This window comes from Nerophis lumbriciformis, linkage group LG03 (assembly GCF_033978685.3).
Source record: "Nerophis lumbriciformis linkage group LG03, RoL_Nlum_v2.1, whole genome shotgun sequence".
Classification (NCBI taxonomy): domain Eukaryota; kingdom Metazoa; phylum Chordata; class Actinopteri; order Syngnathiformes; family Syngnathidae; genus Nerophis; species Nerophis lumbriciformis.
The window spans coordinates 27,058,818-27,075,709 of record NC_084550.2 but is presented as its reverse complement, the minus strand read 5'-3'; the positions used below and the strand labels follow the sequence as shown (position 1 = coordinate 27,075,709).

The 16,892-nt window shown below is 37.7% G+C and overlaps 1 protein-coding gene across 7 annotated transcripts in view; it reads left to right on the top strand.

Annotated features, from left to right (window-relative positions):
* The window catches only part of rnf220a (ring finger protein 220a), a 482,952-nt gene that overhangs the window by 153,051 nt on the left and 313,009 nt on the right, over window positions 1-16,892 (top strand). The gene's annotated exons all lie outside the window — the stretch shown is intronic.

Sequence of the window (16,892 nt, the reverse complement as noted above, 5' to 3'; positions counted from 1 at the left end):
CCTTGAAGGTAGAAAAGCGCTATACAAGTACAACCCATTTATCATTTATTTATTTATCAGACAGGGGTCAGCAACCCAAAATGTTGAAAGAGTCCCATTGGAGCATAAATGCAAAAAACTCATCCGTCCAGAGCCGCAAAAAATGTAAAACTCAAGCATTCACACGTTAAAATCATGGATTTGTTATTATTCCTCAGGCTTTCTGTGGCTTTAAACGAGATTTAGTTTGCGCACCCATGGTGGTCTTTAATATCCCAGCAGGCACAAACATTGAAACAATGTTGAGAAGTTGTTGACTTAGGTCCTGACGTTAAGCAACTCAAATACATCGTTGAAACAACATGCTTTTTGACGACGTTTAATCAATGTTGGGTTCTGACGTTGATTTGACCATTGAAATTTGGTCATTTCCCAACCAATATTTTACAACACAAATACAACATTGAAACAACATGCTTTTTAAAAAAAAATCTGATTTCTAAAAATGAGATTTCTTTTCAAAGGAATCCAATTTCTAAGAAATCAGATTTCTAAGAGATCCGATTTCTAAAAATCTGATTTCTAAAAAAAATCTGATTTCTAAAAAAAAAAATCAAATTTCTATAACTTTGGTTTCTAAAAAATCTGCTTTGTAAGAAATCAAATCTCCAAAAAAAAAAATCAAATTTCTATAACTTTGGTTTCTAAAAAAATCTGCTTTGTAAGAAATCCAATTTCTAAGAAATCTTATTTCTAAAAATCAGATTCCTAAAAAAATCAGATTTCTAAAAAATGATTTCTAAAAAATCAGATTTCTAAAAAAATCTGATTTGTAAAAAAAAATCCGATTTGTAAGAAATCCGATTTCTAAGAAATTAGCTTTCTACGAAATCAGAATTCTAAAAATACGATTTCTAAGAAATCCGAAATCTAAAAAAACGATTTCTAAAAAATCTGATTTCTAAAAAAATCAGATTTCTAAAAATCAGATTTAAAAAAAAAAAATCAGATTTCTAAAAATTCGATGTCTAAAAAAATCAGATTTCTGAGAAATCCGATTTCTAAAAATATGACTTCTAAGAAATCCGATTTCTAAAAAATCCGATTTGTAAAAAAATCAGATTTTTAAAAATCGGATTTCTAAAAATCAGATTTAAAAAAAATCAGATTTCTAAAAAAATACAATTTCCAAAAAAAATCTAATTTCTAAAACTTTGGTTTCTAAAAAATCCGATTTCAAAGAAATCCGATTTCTAAAAATCTGACTTCTAAGAAATGCGATTTCTAAAAATCCGATTTATAAAAAAAAATCCGATTTGTAAGAAATCCAATTTCTAAAAAGCCGATTTCCAAGAAATTTGATTTCTAAGAAATCGGAATTCTAAAAATCCACTTTCTAAGGAATCCAAAATCTAAAAAAATGATTTCTAAAAAATCCGATTTCTAAAAAAATTTGATTTCTAAAAATCCGATTTCTAAAAAAAATCAGATTTCTAAAAATTCGATTTCTAAAAAAATCAGAATTCTAAGAAATCAAATTTCTAAGAAATCCGATTTCTAAGAAATCCAATTTCTAAGAAATCCGATTTCTAAGAAATCCGATTTCAAAAAAATACGATTTCTAAAAATCTGACTTCTAAGAAATACGATTTCTAAAGAAACGATTTCTAAAAAATCAGATTAGTTAAAAAAATCAGATTTCTAGAAAAAATCTGATTTCTAAAAATTAGATTTTTAAAAATCCGATTTCTAAAAAAATCAAATTTCCAAAAAAAAAAATCCAATATCTAAAACTTTGGTTTCTAAGAAATCCGCTTTGTAAGAAATCTGATTTCTAAAAATCTGATTTCTAAAAAATCTGATTTCTAAACAATCCAATGTGGGCTACTTTGACCTTCAGTGTAAACATAGTCTCTGAGTGACCAAAGTATCCACAGCTTGTATAAATACGCCTATAAGACCAGATTGTTGTGCGTTCATACCCTTAACATGTGAAGTCCCAGGGCCAGGTTTTGTGTCCCCGCCCGCCCTGTGTACAGTCATGGTTGTATTGCCTTTACTTCTTCATCCAAAAACTGAATTAAATATTGCAGTGTCCATTCCAGCATCTGTGGAAACACGTTAGCGCACAAACACAAACTAGTGCCGCTTCCAACAATGTGCCCGAATCCCCTTTTCCCCCTTGGCAAAACAGGAAGACAATAAGTGTGTGAGCATGTGTGTGTGAGCGTGACATCACCTGACGGCCAGCAGAGCAATACACTTTGCTAACATCTCACAAATGCACATCAAGGTCGTGTTTGCAGTTAATATTTTACTGGGAGCCTTTTCACCACTAAAGTGCTCTTGGTTTGTCCGTGCCGTCACCTCAACTTAGCAGCCTCAATTAGTTCAAATACTGTTTGAGTGCGGAGAACCGCCATGGACGCGACTGAACGGAGTGTCCCGGTGCAGAATGCCAGCCCACATTGTCTGTCGCCATTGGCAACCAACTGCCGCCACTCATAAAGAGTTACTTGTTAGCAGGATCAGGTGGTCGTATATTCTCTCCAGCCTTTGACCGCACAGCTTTTACCCAGCAGGGACTAGACCTTGAAACTACATTGACGACTTGTTGGATTAGGTCCTGACGTTGACCAACTCAAATATGACGTTGAAACAACATACTTTTTGACGACGTTTAATCAATGTTGAGTTCTGACGTTGAAATTCAGTCATTATTCAACAACGGAAATACAACATTGAAACAACATACTTTCTGACGACGTTTAATCAATGTTGGGTTGTGACGTTGATTTGACCATTGAATTTTGGTCATTCTCCAACCAATATTCTACAACACAAATACAACGTTGAAACAACATGCTTTTTGACAACATTAAATCAATGTTGGGTTGTTATGTTGATTTGACCATTGAAATTTGGTAATTTTCCCAACCAATATTCTACAACTAAAACATAACATTGAAACAACATGATTTTTGTTAACGTTTAGTCAATGTTGGGTTCTGACATTGGTTTGACCATTGAAATTCTGTCATTTTCCAACCATTATTCTACAACACAAATACAACGTTGAAACAACGTGCTTTTTGACAACGTTTAATCAATGTCGGGTTGTTATGTTGATTTGACCATTGAATTTTGGTCATTTTCCAACCAATATTCTACAACTCAAACATAACATTGAAACAACATGCTTTTTGACAAAGGTTAATCAATGTTGGGTTTTTTATGTTGATTTGAGCATTGAAATTTGGTAATTTTTTCGAACCAATATTCTACAACACAACTACAACGTTGAAACAACATGCTTTTTGACGACGTTTAACTAATGTTGGGTTCTGACATTGGTTTGATCATTGAATTTTGGTCATTCTCCAACCAATCTTTAACAACACAAATACAACATTGAAACAACATGCTTTTTGACAACATTTAATCAATGTTGGGTTCTGACGTTGGTTTCACCATTGAATTTTGGTCATTTAACCAACCAATATTCTACAACTCAAATACAACATTGAAACAACATACTTTTTGACAATGTTTAATCAATGTTGGGTTTTGACATTGATTTGATCATTGAATTTTGGTAACTTTCCAACCAATATTCTAAAACACAAATACAACGTTGAAACAACATGCTTTTTCACGACGTTTAATCAATGTTGGGTTCTGACGTTGATTTGATCGTTGAAATTTGGTAATTTTCCAACCAATATTCTACAACGCAAATACAGCGTTGAAACAACATGCTTTTTGACCACGTTTAATCAATGTCAGGTTGTGACGTTGGTTTGACCATTGAATTTTGGTCATTCTCCAACCAATCTTTAACAACACAAATACAACATTGAAACAACGTACTTTTTGACAACGTTTAATCAATGTTGGGTTTTGACGTTGATTTGATCATTGAATTTTGGTAACTTTCCAACCAACATTCTAAAACACAAATACAACGTTGAAACAACATGCTTTTTGACGACGTTTAATCAATGTTGGGTTCTGACGTTGATTTGACCATTGAATTTTGGTCATTTTTTCAACCAATATTCTACAACACAAAAACAACGTTGAAACATGCTTTTTGACCACGTTTAATTAATGTTGGGTTCTGACGTTGGTTTGACCATTGAATTTTGGTCACTCTCCAACCAATCTTTAACAACACAAATACAACATTGAAACAACATGCTTTTTGACAAAGGTTAATCAATGTTGGGTTTTTTATGTGGATTTGAGCATTGAAATTTGGTCATTTTTCGAACCAATATTCTACAACACAAATAAAACGTTGAAACAACATGCTTTTTGACGACATTTAATCAATGTTGGGATTTTTATGTTGATTTGACCATTGAAATTTGGTCATTTTCCAACCTGTGGTCTACAACCAAAATACAACGTTGAAACAACATGCTTTTTGAGGACGTTTAATCAATCCAATCCACTTTATTTATATAGCACATTTAAACAACAAAAATGTTTCCAAAGTGCTGCACAACAATATTAAAAACAATATTCAAATATGATCCTTAGCTCCACCAGTGACTGAATAAAAAAAATAAAAAAAATAAATATAAAACCAATATCAGGTTGTGACGTTGATATGACCATTGAATTTTGCTCATTTCCCAAACAGCAACGTGGATCCAACGTTAGACACAAATTCAACTATTTTGCAACGTTGTTTCAAAGTCCGTTTTAAAGGACATGTACGCATAATCAACGTCCTGTGCCTGCTGAGATAGTTTCCTGCGCCAGCTCACCCAAGTTCAATTATGTGTGACATTCTGCTTCACCCTTCTTAATTGCTATCTTGCAAAGGTTTTTAACGTAAAAAAAAATAAAAAGTAAAAAGTAAAAGCACACAAAAAGTGAAAAGCGGGAAATTTTACCTCTTTTTTTTTATTTGGTCTGTGAAACTTTTTTATTATTCAATACCGAAAACATCCATTTTGATTGTGTCAAAGCAACAAAACAAAAATGACACAGAAAGGAAAACGGAACGGATAAAACAGCGTTTGAGTGTGTGCGTGTGTGTGTGTGTGTGTGTGTGTGATGGGCGCAAAGTGAGGTTGGATTATAGGTTCTGGTCTCGGAGGGGGAGGCATGGGGGGGAGGCGCAGCAGGGACAACCAGTGACATGATGGGACTCCTAATGGTCATAATTGGCGGGGGCTTTGACAGCAACTATATGATAGCGGCCCAATATACACAACCTTGTGTGTGTGTGTGTGTCTTTAAATGTGTTTTTTTATGGGGGGAAATTTACAGAAAATTGCAGTGAGCTTGTTGAACTGACCGTTTTGCAACCAACTACCTGTTTTTTTGCCCTTTATGTGTGTGTGAGTGTCAGATAGAAACATTTTATACTCACAATTGAGTGTGTAAAAGGTTCCATTAGTTTGATCATATTTTCAATGTTTAAATACACACACAAGTGACAGTTTGACTTAATTTGAGACATGATTGTCCCTCCTTTCGACATCAATATGGTCTTTCTTTTCCACCCTTTTAACCATCTTTTATGCGGACGTATACAGTGGTGGTCAAAAGTGTACGTACACTTGTAAAGAACATCATGTCATGGCTGTCTTGACTTTACAATCACTTCTACAACTCTTCTAGGCGGGAAAAGAACGTTTTGCTTTATCAAAGCAACAAAAAATGCTAAAATTAACTTGATGTTAAACAGGAAGAGGGCAACATCCCGCAGCAAACAGCACGCTACTACTAGGAGGAAATAACGAGCAACAAATCAATGAAGTAACAAACTTGCCATCCTGCAATATACCCCGTTTGTGAAGATATTACTGAGGGAGCGTTGATGTCATTAACCAGCGCTAACACAAACCTGGTGAAAACATTCGACAAACTGGTCGCTCTTAAGCTAACAAACACAGCTGAGCTAAAATCCCTGCTTGGAGCGCACTTGGCAACAGGCGGCGCTGTTTAAAAGCACACCCACGCACTCTGCTCTCATGAAACGTCGTGACTGCATATGCCATATAGTCCTGGTCAAAAGTGTACGTACACTTGTAAAGAACATCATGTCATGGCTGTCTTGACTTTACAATCACTTCTACAACTCTTCTAGGCGGGAAAAGAACGTTTTGCTTTATCAAAGCAACAAAAAATGCTAAAATGAACTTGATGTTAAACAGGAAGAGGGCAACATCTTACAGCAAACAACACGCTACTACTAGGAGGAAATAACAAGCAACAAATCAATGATTGAAGTAACAAACTTGCGATACAACGTTTGTGAAGATATTACTGAGGGAGAATTGATGTCATTAACCAGTGCTAACACAAACCCGGTGAAAACATTCGACAAACTGGTCGCTCTTAAAGGGGAACATTATCACAATTTCAGAATTGTTAAAACCATTAAAAATCAGTTCCCAGTGGCTTATTATATTTTTCGAAGTTTTTTTCAAAATTTTACCCATCACGCAATATCCCTAAAAAAAGCTTCAAAGTGCCTGATTTTAACCATCGTTATATACACCCGTCCATTTTCCTGTGACGTCACATAGTGAAGCCAACACAAACAAACATGGCGGAAAGAACAGCAAGCTATAGCGACATTAGCTCGGATTCAGACTCGGATTTCAGCGGCTTAAGCGATTCAACAGATCACGCATGTATTGAAACGGATGGTTGTAGTGTGGAGGCAGGTAGCGAAAACGAAATTGAAGAAGAAACTGAAGCTATTGAGCCATATCGGTTTGAACCGTATGCAAGCGAAACCGACGAAAACGACACGACAGCCAGCGACACGGGAGAAAGCGAGGACGAATTCGGCGATCGCCTTCTAACCAACGATTGGTATGTGTTTGTTTGGCATTAAAGGAAACTATGAACTAGGTTTACAGCATATGAAATACATTTGGCAACAACATGCACTTTGAGAGTGCAGACAGCCCAATTTTCATCAATTAATGTATTCTGTAGACATACCCTCATCCGCGCTCTTTTCCTGAAAGCTGATCTGTCCAGTTTTGGAGTTGATGTCAGCAGGCCAGGGAAGCTAGGGTCGATATTCTTCTCTTGATCATCTTCGGTGGCATAAGGGACGGTGTGAGCCAAGACATCCAGGGAGTTTCGCTCGCTCGTCTGCGGGAACAAACTGCCGCCATTGCTTGCCGTGCTACCGAGGTCCTTTGTCCCTGAATTGCTCACACACTCCGGCAGATTCAATGGGGGTCTGGCGGCAGATTTCTTTGACTTTATCGTTGGAAATGCATCTGCTTTGAGTGTCGCAGGATATCCACACATTCTTGCCATCTCTGTCGTAGCATAGCTTTCGTCGGTAAAGTGTGCGGAACAAACGTCCAATTTCTTGCCACTTTCGCATCTTTGGGCCGCTGGTGCAACTTGAATCCGTCCCTGTTCGTGTTGTTACACCCTCCGACAACACACCGACGAGGCATGATGTCTCCAAGGTACGGAAAACAGTCGAAAAAACGGAAAATAACAGAGCTGTTTTGACCCGGTGTTTGAGAAAATGGCGGATTGCTTCCCGATGCAAACACAAATTTAGCTATTTGGCCACAATACCCAGCAATATGTTTGGAGGACAAAAGGTGAGGCCTGATGGAGAGGAGCCAGATGAGGTGGTTCGGGCATCTGGTCAGGATGCTACCCAAACACCTCCCTGGCACGTCCGACCGGTAGGAGGCCACGGGGAAGACCCAGGACACGTTGGGAAGACTATGTCTCCCGGCTGGCCTGGGAACGCCTCGGAATCTCCCGGGAGGAGCTTGACGAAGTGGCTGGGGTGAGGAATGTCTGGGCTTCCCTGCTTAGGCTGCTGCCCCCGGGACCCGACCTCGGATAAGCGGAAGAAGATGGATGGATGGATGGATGTTTGCGGAGTGCTGGGTGTAGATGCAAAGAATCAAACAGAAAACACATCAAATCCAAAGTAGAGAGGAACCCTTGCGATTGAATAGGAAGGAAGACGTGGTGCCAAAAAAAAAAAAAAAAAGGCTGCTTTAGATCTCAGTTCAAAGACAGCCTGGAAGAGATTCAAAGCAGGAATGCAACGGAGCGACAGAAAGAACATAGATACCGGAACGAGGCTTTGAAGCTGAAAAATCATTTAAAAGCGCAGATGGCTACACAGGTTCACATGAAGATATCTTTACAACATGCGACTCCTCTGTTAGGGGTCACACCGGCCTGTCGGTGGGGTAGGGTCTTGCTTGGGTACACTCTTCTGGAAAAGATCTAAATTGGTCAACAATAACCCTTTGACTTACAGGAGATCACATGTATTTCCCCTTGAAACATTCTCATGTAGCACAATGAGATGTAAACGTGGGATAAAGTGTATGTTCCTGTGACTTTTGTCTTTGATTGACCGATCAGATGAAAGCCACAGAGTCTGATTAACTTTATCTCTCAGTGACACAGGAAAAGCAAGATGTGTTCCTGGTGTTTCCCTCTTGTTTTCATGTGGTTTGTTTGGCCTTTTGGTTGGGGGACCCATTGGGACTTTGCGACAAGGGTTGGCTCTTTCGTGACTTCGGCTTTTTTTGTGAACTTCTGGATCTGCCTTTGGGAAGCCTTTTGGCCGCGGAGACCAGCTGCTGGGTCTCTGCCACACCAGAGTCCGTTTGGAGAGACTGGAGGAGATGCGGATGAAGAGACAGGGCTGAGGAGCTAGCTACGGACAAGCCTCACAGTGTCTTGGCTGAATGAGCAGGTATCGGACACTTCGGTCTCCTTAGACGCATCCTTGCTCATCCATGCGGACTGGACACTGGCCGAGAGTTGGTGGGCGGCCAAGGGTGGAGTCGGCTCTCTTGGTTGCTTTGTTGGGTCTGCTCTTGTCTGTAGCCAGGCTCCCCACACCCCAGCAGACGATGGCGTGGAACACCGCAGAGGCCACCACAGTGTATATGTTTGTTTTTGTTGTTGTTTCACTTTTGTGGCTGTGTGTAGAAGTGGCTGGTTGCATCAGCTTGATTGATTGATTGAAACGTTTATTAGTAGATTGCACAGTACAGTACATATTCCGTACAATTGACCACTAAATAGTAACACCCGAATAAGTTTCTCAACTTGTTTAAGTCAGGGTCCACGTTAAGAAATTCATGGTAAACTCTGCTCTTTTAATGTCTTTAATGTCCTTTCCGTTCTTTGATGTTTCCCTTTTACACACATGTTTATGTGTGCTATGGGCTATGAGGTTTTTTTTTCCCTTGGCCTCAGTCTGGACCCCCTCTCCAGGGGCCCAAGCTTAGACTGAACTTTTTTTCCCTCCCCCCTCCTTTCCAGCGTTTACCTGTTTCTCACCTTTTTTGTAAGGGGCACCGGAGGTTGGCAGACCCGTCAGCGATCCTGTTCTGTCTCCCTGTAATGTTTCTGATCTTGAATGGGCTGAAAATCTTAATTTCCCCTCGGGGATTAATAAAGCATTTCGGATTCCGATTCTGATAAAACATTCTCATGTAGCACAATGAGATGTAAATGTGGGATAAAGTGTCCATCCATCTATCTTCAACCGCTTAGCTGGAATCGGGTCGTGGGGACAACAGCTCCGGCAGAGACCCCCAGACTTCCCTCTCCAGAGCAACGAGGACCTCCCTAGGGAGACGCTGGTGAGGCATCCGCACGAGATGCCCGAACCACCTAAACTGGCTCCTTTCCAAGCGAAGGAGTCGGGGCTCTACTCCGAGTCTCTCTCAGGTGACTGAACTTCTCACCCTATCTCTAAGGGAGATGCCAGCCACCCTTCTGAAGAAACTCATTTTGGCCGCTTGTATCTGCGATCTTATTCTTTCAGTCATGACCCACACTTCATGACCATAGGGGAGAGTAGGAATGTAGATAGCTCCCAGGCCAGAGAGGAGATGTAATCCCCCCATCTGGTCCTTGGCCTGCCGCGGGGTCTTCTCCCAGTGCAACAAGGACCTCCCTAGGGAGACACTGGTGAGGCATCCGCACGAGATGCCCGAACCACCTAAACTGGCTCCTTTCCAAGCGAAGGAGTCGGGGCTCTACTCCCGAGTCTCTCTCAGGTGACTGAACTTCTCACCCTATCTCTAAGGGAGATGCCAGCCACCCTTCTGAGGAAACTCATTTTGGCCGCTTGTATCTGCGATCTTATTCTTTCAGTCATGACCATAGGTGAGAGTAGGAATGTAGATAGTTCGGTAGACCGAGAGCTTTGCCTTCTGGCTCAGCTCTCAGGGATCAAGTGTACGTTCCTGTAACTTTGGTCTTTGATTGACCAATCAGATGAAAGCCATAGGACATAAGTTCTGCAGAGCCTGATTAAGTTTATCTCTCGGGCGACACAGGGAAAAGCAAGTGGAATAAATAGTAGAGTAGGGGGAAACCCGTTAGTATAAATCTTTGATGCAAGCCTTCTTTTCTTTCAGAGCTGTGCTCACACTCGATGGAGGAGAGAGGGACAATAAACATGAGGGGAATCAATTTGCAGCCAAAGACACCTTAGTTTGTCCTGGTTTTTATTGGGATTGATGCCCAGTTTTATAGCCCATTGTCTGGAATCACTTTGCTTTAATTTGATGCTCATTTACTTCATTCCGAAAGGACACTTGGAATCAAACATTGTGTCGCTCATGTCTATCTGGACGGGTCGCGTAAGAACGGGATTAAAAACTTGTTTTTTAAGAACAGAAAGGTAAGACGGGGTTTCTAGTCCACATTCCGTGAAGAGAGGAAACCCTCGACGCGCAAACAACCGGTTCCAGTCTGTTTTCCATGGCAGGATGTTGTCACGGGTCAGTGGGAAAGGGGAAGCCGGGTTTTCATTGGCTGACCCCGGCTTCCTACTTCCTGGTTGACCCGGCGCCATCTGGGGAAGTGATTGGTTGGAGCCTCTCGCTGCAGAAGGCGAGCCCTCTGAGGCCTGCCACTCCAATGACTCAGAGAGCCGCTGCTAATGAACAAACCAGAGTCGTCACCAACATTTTCACCTTTCCAAAGATCTGACGGCTCGTTCTGGCCATCTTGTCTTTTGCCCGCCATCCATACCTGTGTGAAGGTGCCCCCCCCCCACCCCATACCACCCATTGTCCCACTCTCCCTCTGTGTGAAGGTGCCCCCCCCCCCCCCCCTTTTATCCAACTCTCCCCAAACTTGCTCCAATCGTTTGTGCCACAACCATTTTCACCCTACCTGTAATAGTTTTTAAGTTATTAACATTTTATGTTATAAACGTGTTATTAATCATAACTAGACCCCCCCCTCCCCCAACTATGTCCAAATCTCCCCAAAACCTTTCCCCGTTGTTTGTGCTTTGTTTGTGCTGCTAAATGTTTCCGTCTAACTCGTATAGTTGTGAAGGTATTAACGTTTTTATGTTACTAATTAACGTGTTATTAATCATAACTAGACACCCTCCACCCTCCCCTAACTATGTCCAAATCTCCCCAAAACCTTCCCTATCGTTTGTGCTTTGTTTGTGCTGCTAAATGTTTCCGTCTGACTCTTATATTAATTAATTAAATGAATAGCATGTTAATTACACGTTAATTACACGTTAACAACATAAAACCATAATAATTTAATAACTTTAAAAACTAATAGACAAAATAATTTTGCGAAACAAACAATTGGGACTAGTTTGCGGAGATTTCGACATAGTTGGGTTGGGGGGGGATTCTAGTTATGATTAATAACATGTTAATTACACGTTAACAACATAAAACCATAATAATTTAATAACTTAAAAACTGTAATAGACAAATACATTTTGCGCGACAAACCATTGGGACTAGTTTGGGAAAATTTGGACAAGGTGGGGGGTTAGTTATGATTAATAACATATTAATTACACGTTAACAACATAAAACCATAATAATTTAATAACTTAAAAACTGTAATAGACAAATACATTTTGCGAGACAAACCATTGGGACTAGTTTGGGAAAATTTGGACAAGGTGGGGGGTTAGTTATGATTAATAACATGTTAATTACACGTTAACAACATAGAACCATAATACTTTAATAACTTAAAAACTAATAGACAAAATATTTTTGCGAAACAAACCATTGGGACTAGTTTGGGAAAATTTGGACAAGGTGGGGGGTTAGTTATGATTAATAACATGTTAATTACACGTTAACAACATAAAACCATAATAATTTAATAACTTAAAAACTGTAATAGACAAATACATTTTGCAAGACTAACCATTGGGACTAGTTTGGGAAAATTTGGACAAGGTGGGGGGTTAGTTATGATTAATAACATGTTAATTACACGTTAACAACATAGAACCATAATACTTTAATAACTTAAAAACTAATAGACAAAATATTTTTGCGAAACAAACCAATGGGACTAGTTTGGGGAAATTTGGACTAGGTGGGGGGTTAGTTATGATTATTAACATGTTAATTAAATGTTAACAACATAAAACAATAATACACTAATAACTTAAAAACTAATAGACAAAATAATTTTGCGAAACAAACGATTGGGACTAGTTTGTGGAGATTTCGACTTAGTTAGGTGGGGGAGGGGGGTCTAGTTGTGACTAATAACATGTTAATTACAGGTTAACAACATAAAACCATAACACACTAATAACTTAAAAACTAATAGACAAAATAATTTTGCGAAACAAACAATTGGGACTAGTTTGCGGAGATTTTGACATAGTTGGGTGTGTGGGGAGGGGACTAGTTATGATTAATAACATGTTAATTATATTATATATTATTATTATATATATTATAGGGACGGCGTGGCGCAGTGGGAGAGTGGCCGTGCGCAACCCGAGGGTCCCTGGTTCAATCCCCACCTAGTACCAACCTCGTCATGTCCGTTGTGTCCTGAGCAAGACACTTCACCCTTGCTCCTGATGGGTGCTGGTTAGCGCCTTGCATGGCAGCTCCCTCCATCAGTGTGTGAATGTGTGTGTGAATGGGTAAATGTGGAAGTAGTGTCAAAGCGCTTTGAGTACCTTGAAGGTAGAAAAGCGCTATACAAGTACAACCCATTTATCATTTATTTATTTAATTACACGTTAACAACATAAAACCATAATACTTTAATAACTTTAAAAACTAATGGTTAGACAAAATAATTTTGCAAAACAAACAATTGGGACTAGTTTGCGGAGATTTTGACATTGTTGGGTGGGGGGGGGGGTCTAGTTATGATTAATAACATGTTAATTACACGTTAACAACATAAAACCATAAAACATTAATAACTTAAAAACTGTAATAGACAAAATAATTTTGCGAGACAAACAATTGGGACTAGTTTGGGAAAATTTGGACAAGGTGGGGGGTTAGTTATGATTATTTCACGTTAACAACATAAAACCATAATACTTTAATAACTTAAAAACTGTAATAGACAAAATCATTTTGCGAAACATAATTGGGACTAGTTTGCGGAGATTTTTACATAGTTGGATGGGAGGAGGTCTAGTTATGATTAATAACATGTTAATTACACATTAACAACATAAAGCCATAATACAATAATAACTTGAAAACTGTAATAGACAAAATAATTTTGCGACACTAACGATTGGGACTAGTTTGTGGAGATTTCGACTTAGTTAGGTGGGGGAGAGGGGGTCTAGTTATGATTAATAACATGTTAATTACAGGTTAACAACATAAAACCATAATACACTAATAACTTAAAAACTGTAATAGACAAAATAATTTTGCGAGACAAACCATTGGGACTAGTTTGGGGAAATTTGGACAAGGTGGGGGGTTAGTTATGATTAATAACATGTTAATTACACTATAACAACATAAAACCATAATACTTTAATAACTTTAAAAAGTAATAGTTAGACAAAATAATTTTGCGAAACAAACAATTCGGACTAGTTTGCGGATATTGTGACATACTTGGGTGGGGGGGTCTAGTAATGATTAATAACATGTTAATTACCGTATTTTTCGGACTATAAGTCGCAGTTTTTTTCATAGTTTGGCCGGGCTCCAGTGCGATTTATATATGTTTTTTTCCTTCTTTATTATGCATTTTCGGCAGGTGCGACTTATACTCCGAAAAATACGGTACACGTTAAAAACATAGAACCATAAAACATTAATAACTTAAAACCTAATAGACAAACTATTTTTGCGAAACAAACGATTGGGACTAGTTTGGAAAAATTTGGACGAGGTGGGGGGTTAGTTATGATTAATAACATGTTAATTACACGTTAACAACATAAACTCATAATACTTTAATAGCTTAAAAACTAACAGTTAGACCAAATACATTTACGAAACAAACGATTGGGACTAGTTTGCAGGGATTTTGACTTAGTTGGGTGGGTGGGGGAGGGTCTAGTTATGATTAATAACATGTTAATTACACGTTAACAACATAAAACCATAATACATTAATAACATAAAAACTGTAATAGACAAAATAATTTTGCGAGACAAACGATTGGGACTAGTTTGGGGAAATTTGGACAAGGTGGGGGGTTAGTTATGATTAATAACATGTTAATTACACGTTAACAACATAAAACCATAATACTTTAATAACTTAAAAACTAATAGACAAAATAATTTTGCCAAACAAACAGTTGGGACTAGTTTGCGGAGATTTTTACATAGTTGGGTGGGGGGGGGTCTAGTTATGATTAATAACATGTTAACTACATGTTAATTACACGTTAACAACATAAAGCCATAATACAATAATAACTTGAAAACTGTAATAGACAAAATAATTTTGCGAGATAAACGATTGGGACTAATTTGGGAAAATTTGGACAAGGTGGGGGGTTAGTTATGATTAATAACATGTTAATTACACGTTAACAACATAAAACCATAATACTTTAATAGCTTAAAAACTAACAGTTAGACCAAATACATTTGCGAAAACAAACGATTGGGACTAGTTTGCGGAGATTTTTACTTAATTGGGTGGGTGGGGGGGTCTAGTTATGATTAATAACATGTTAATTACACATTAACAACAAAAAACCATTATACATTAATAACTTAAAAACTGTAATAGACAAAATAATTTTGCAAGACAAATGATTGGGACTTGTTTGGGGAGCTTTGGACAAGGTGGGGGATTAGTTATGATTAATATGTTAATTACATGTTAACAACATAAAACCATACTACACTAATAACTTTAAAACTAATAGACAAAATCATTTTGCGAAACAAACAATTGGGACTAGTTTGCGGAGATTTTTACATAGTTGGGTGGGGGGGTCTAGTTATGATTAATAACATGTTAATTACATGTTAATTACACATTTACAACATAAAGCCATAATAAAATAATAACTTGAAAACTAATAGACAAAATAATTTTGCGAGATAAACGATTGGGACTAATTTGAGAAAATTTGGACAAGGTGGGGGGTTAGTTATGATTAATAACATGTTAATTACACGTTAACAACATAAAACCATAATACTTTAATAGCTTAAAAACTAACAGTTAGACCAAATACATTTACGAAACAAACGATTGGGACTAGTTTGCAGAGATTTTGACTTAATTGGGTGGGTGGGGGGGGTCTAGTTATGACTAATAACATGTTAATTACACATTAACAACATAAAACCATTATACACTAATAACTTAAAAACTGTAATAGACAAAATAAGTTTGCGAGACAAACGACTGGGACTAGTTTGGGGAGCTTTGGACAAGGTGGGGGGTTAGTTATGATTAATAACATGTTAATTACACGTTAACAACATAAAACCATAATACTTTAATAACTTTAAAAAACTAATAGTTAGACAAAATAATTTTGCGAAACAAACAATTGGGACTAGTTTGGGGAGATTTTGACTTAGTTGGGTGGGTGACGGGGGGAAGAGAGGGTTCTAGTTATGATTAATAACATGTTAATTACACGTTAACAACAAAGCCATAATACACTAATAACTTAAAAACTGTAACAGACAAAATAATTTTGCAAAACAAACAATTGGGACTAGTTTGCGAGGATTTTGACATAGTTGGGTGTGTGTGTGTGTGGGGGGTTAGTTATGATTAATAACATGTTAATTACACGATAACAACATAAAACCATAATACTTTAATAACTTTAAAACTAATAGACAAAATAATTTTGCAAAACAAACAATTTGTTAGTTTGCGGAGATTTTTACATAGTTGGGTGAGGGGAGGTCTAGTTATGATTAATATGTTAATTACATGTTAATTACACGTTAACAACATAAAGCCATAATACAATAATAACTTGAAAACTAATAGACAAAATAAGTTTGCGACACTAACGATTGGGACTAGTTTGTGGAGATTTCGACTTAGTTAGGTGGGGGATGGGGGGGGGGTCTAGTTATGATTAATAACATGTTAATTACAGGTTAACAACATAAAACTATAATACACTAATAACTTAAAAACTGTAATAGACAAAATCATTTTGCGAGATAAACAATTGGGACTAGTTTGTGGAGATTTGGACAAGGTGGGGGGTTAGTTATGATTAATAACATGTTAATTACACGTTAACAACATAAAGTCATAATACACTAATAACTTAAAAACTAATAGTTACACAAAATAATTTTGCAAAACAAACAATTGGGACTAGTTTGGGGAGATTTTGACTTAGTTGGGTGGGTGACGGGGGGAAGAGAGGGTTCTATTTATGATTAATAACATGTTAATTACACGTTAACAACATAAAACCATAATACTTTAATAACTTAAAAACTATTACACTAAATCATTTTGCCAAACAAACAATTGGGACTAGTTTGCAGAGATTTTGACTTAGTTGGGTTGGGGGGGGTGGTGGGATTGTAGTTATGATTAATAACATGTTAATTACACGTTAAAAACATAAAACCATAATACACTAATAACTTAAAAACTAATAGTTACACAAAATAATTTTGCAAAACAAACAATTGGGACTAGTT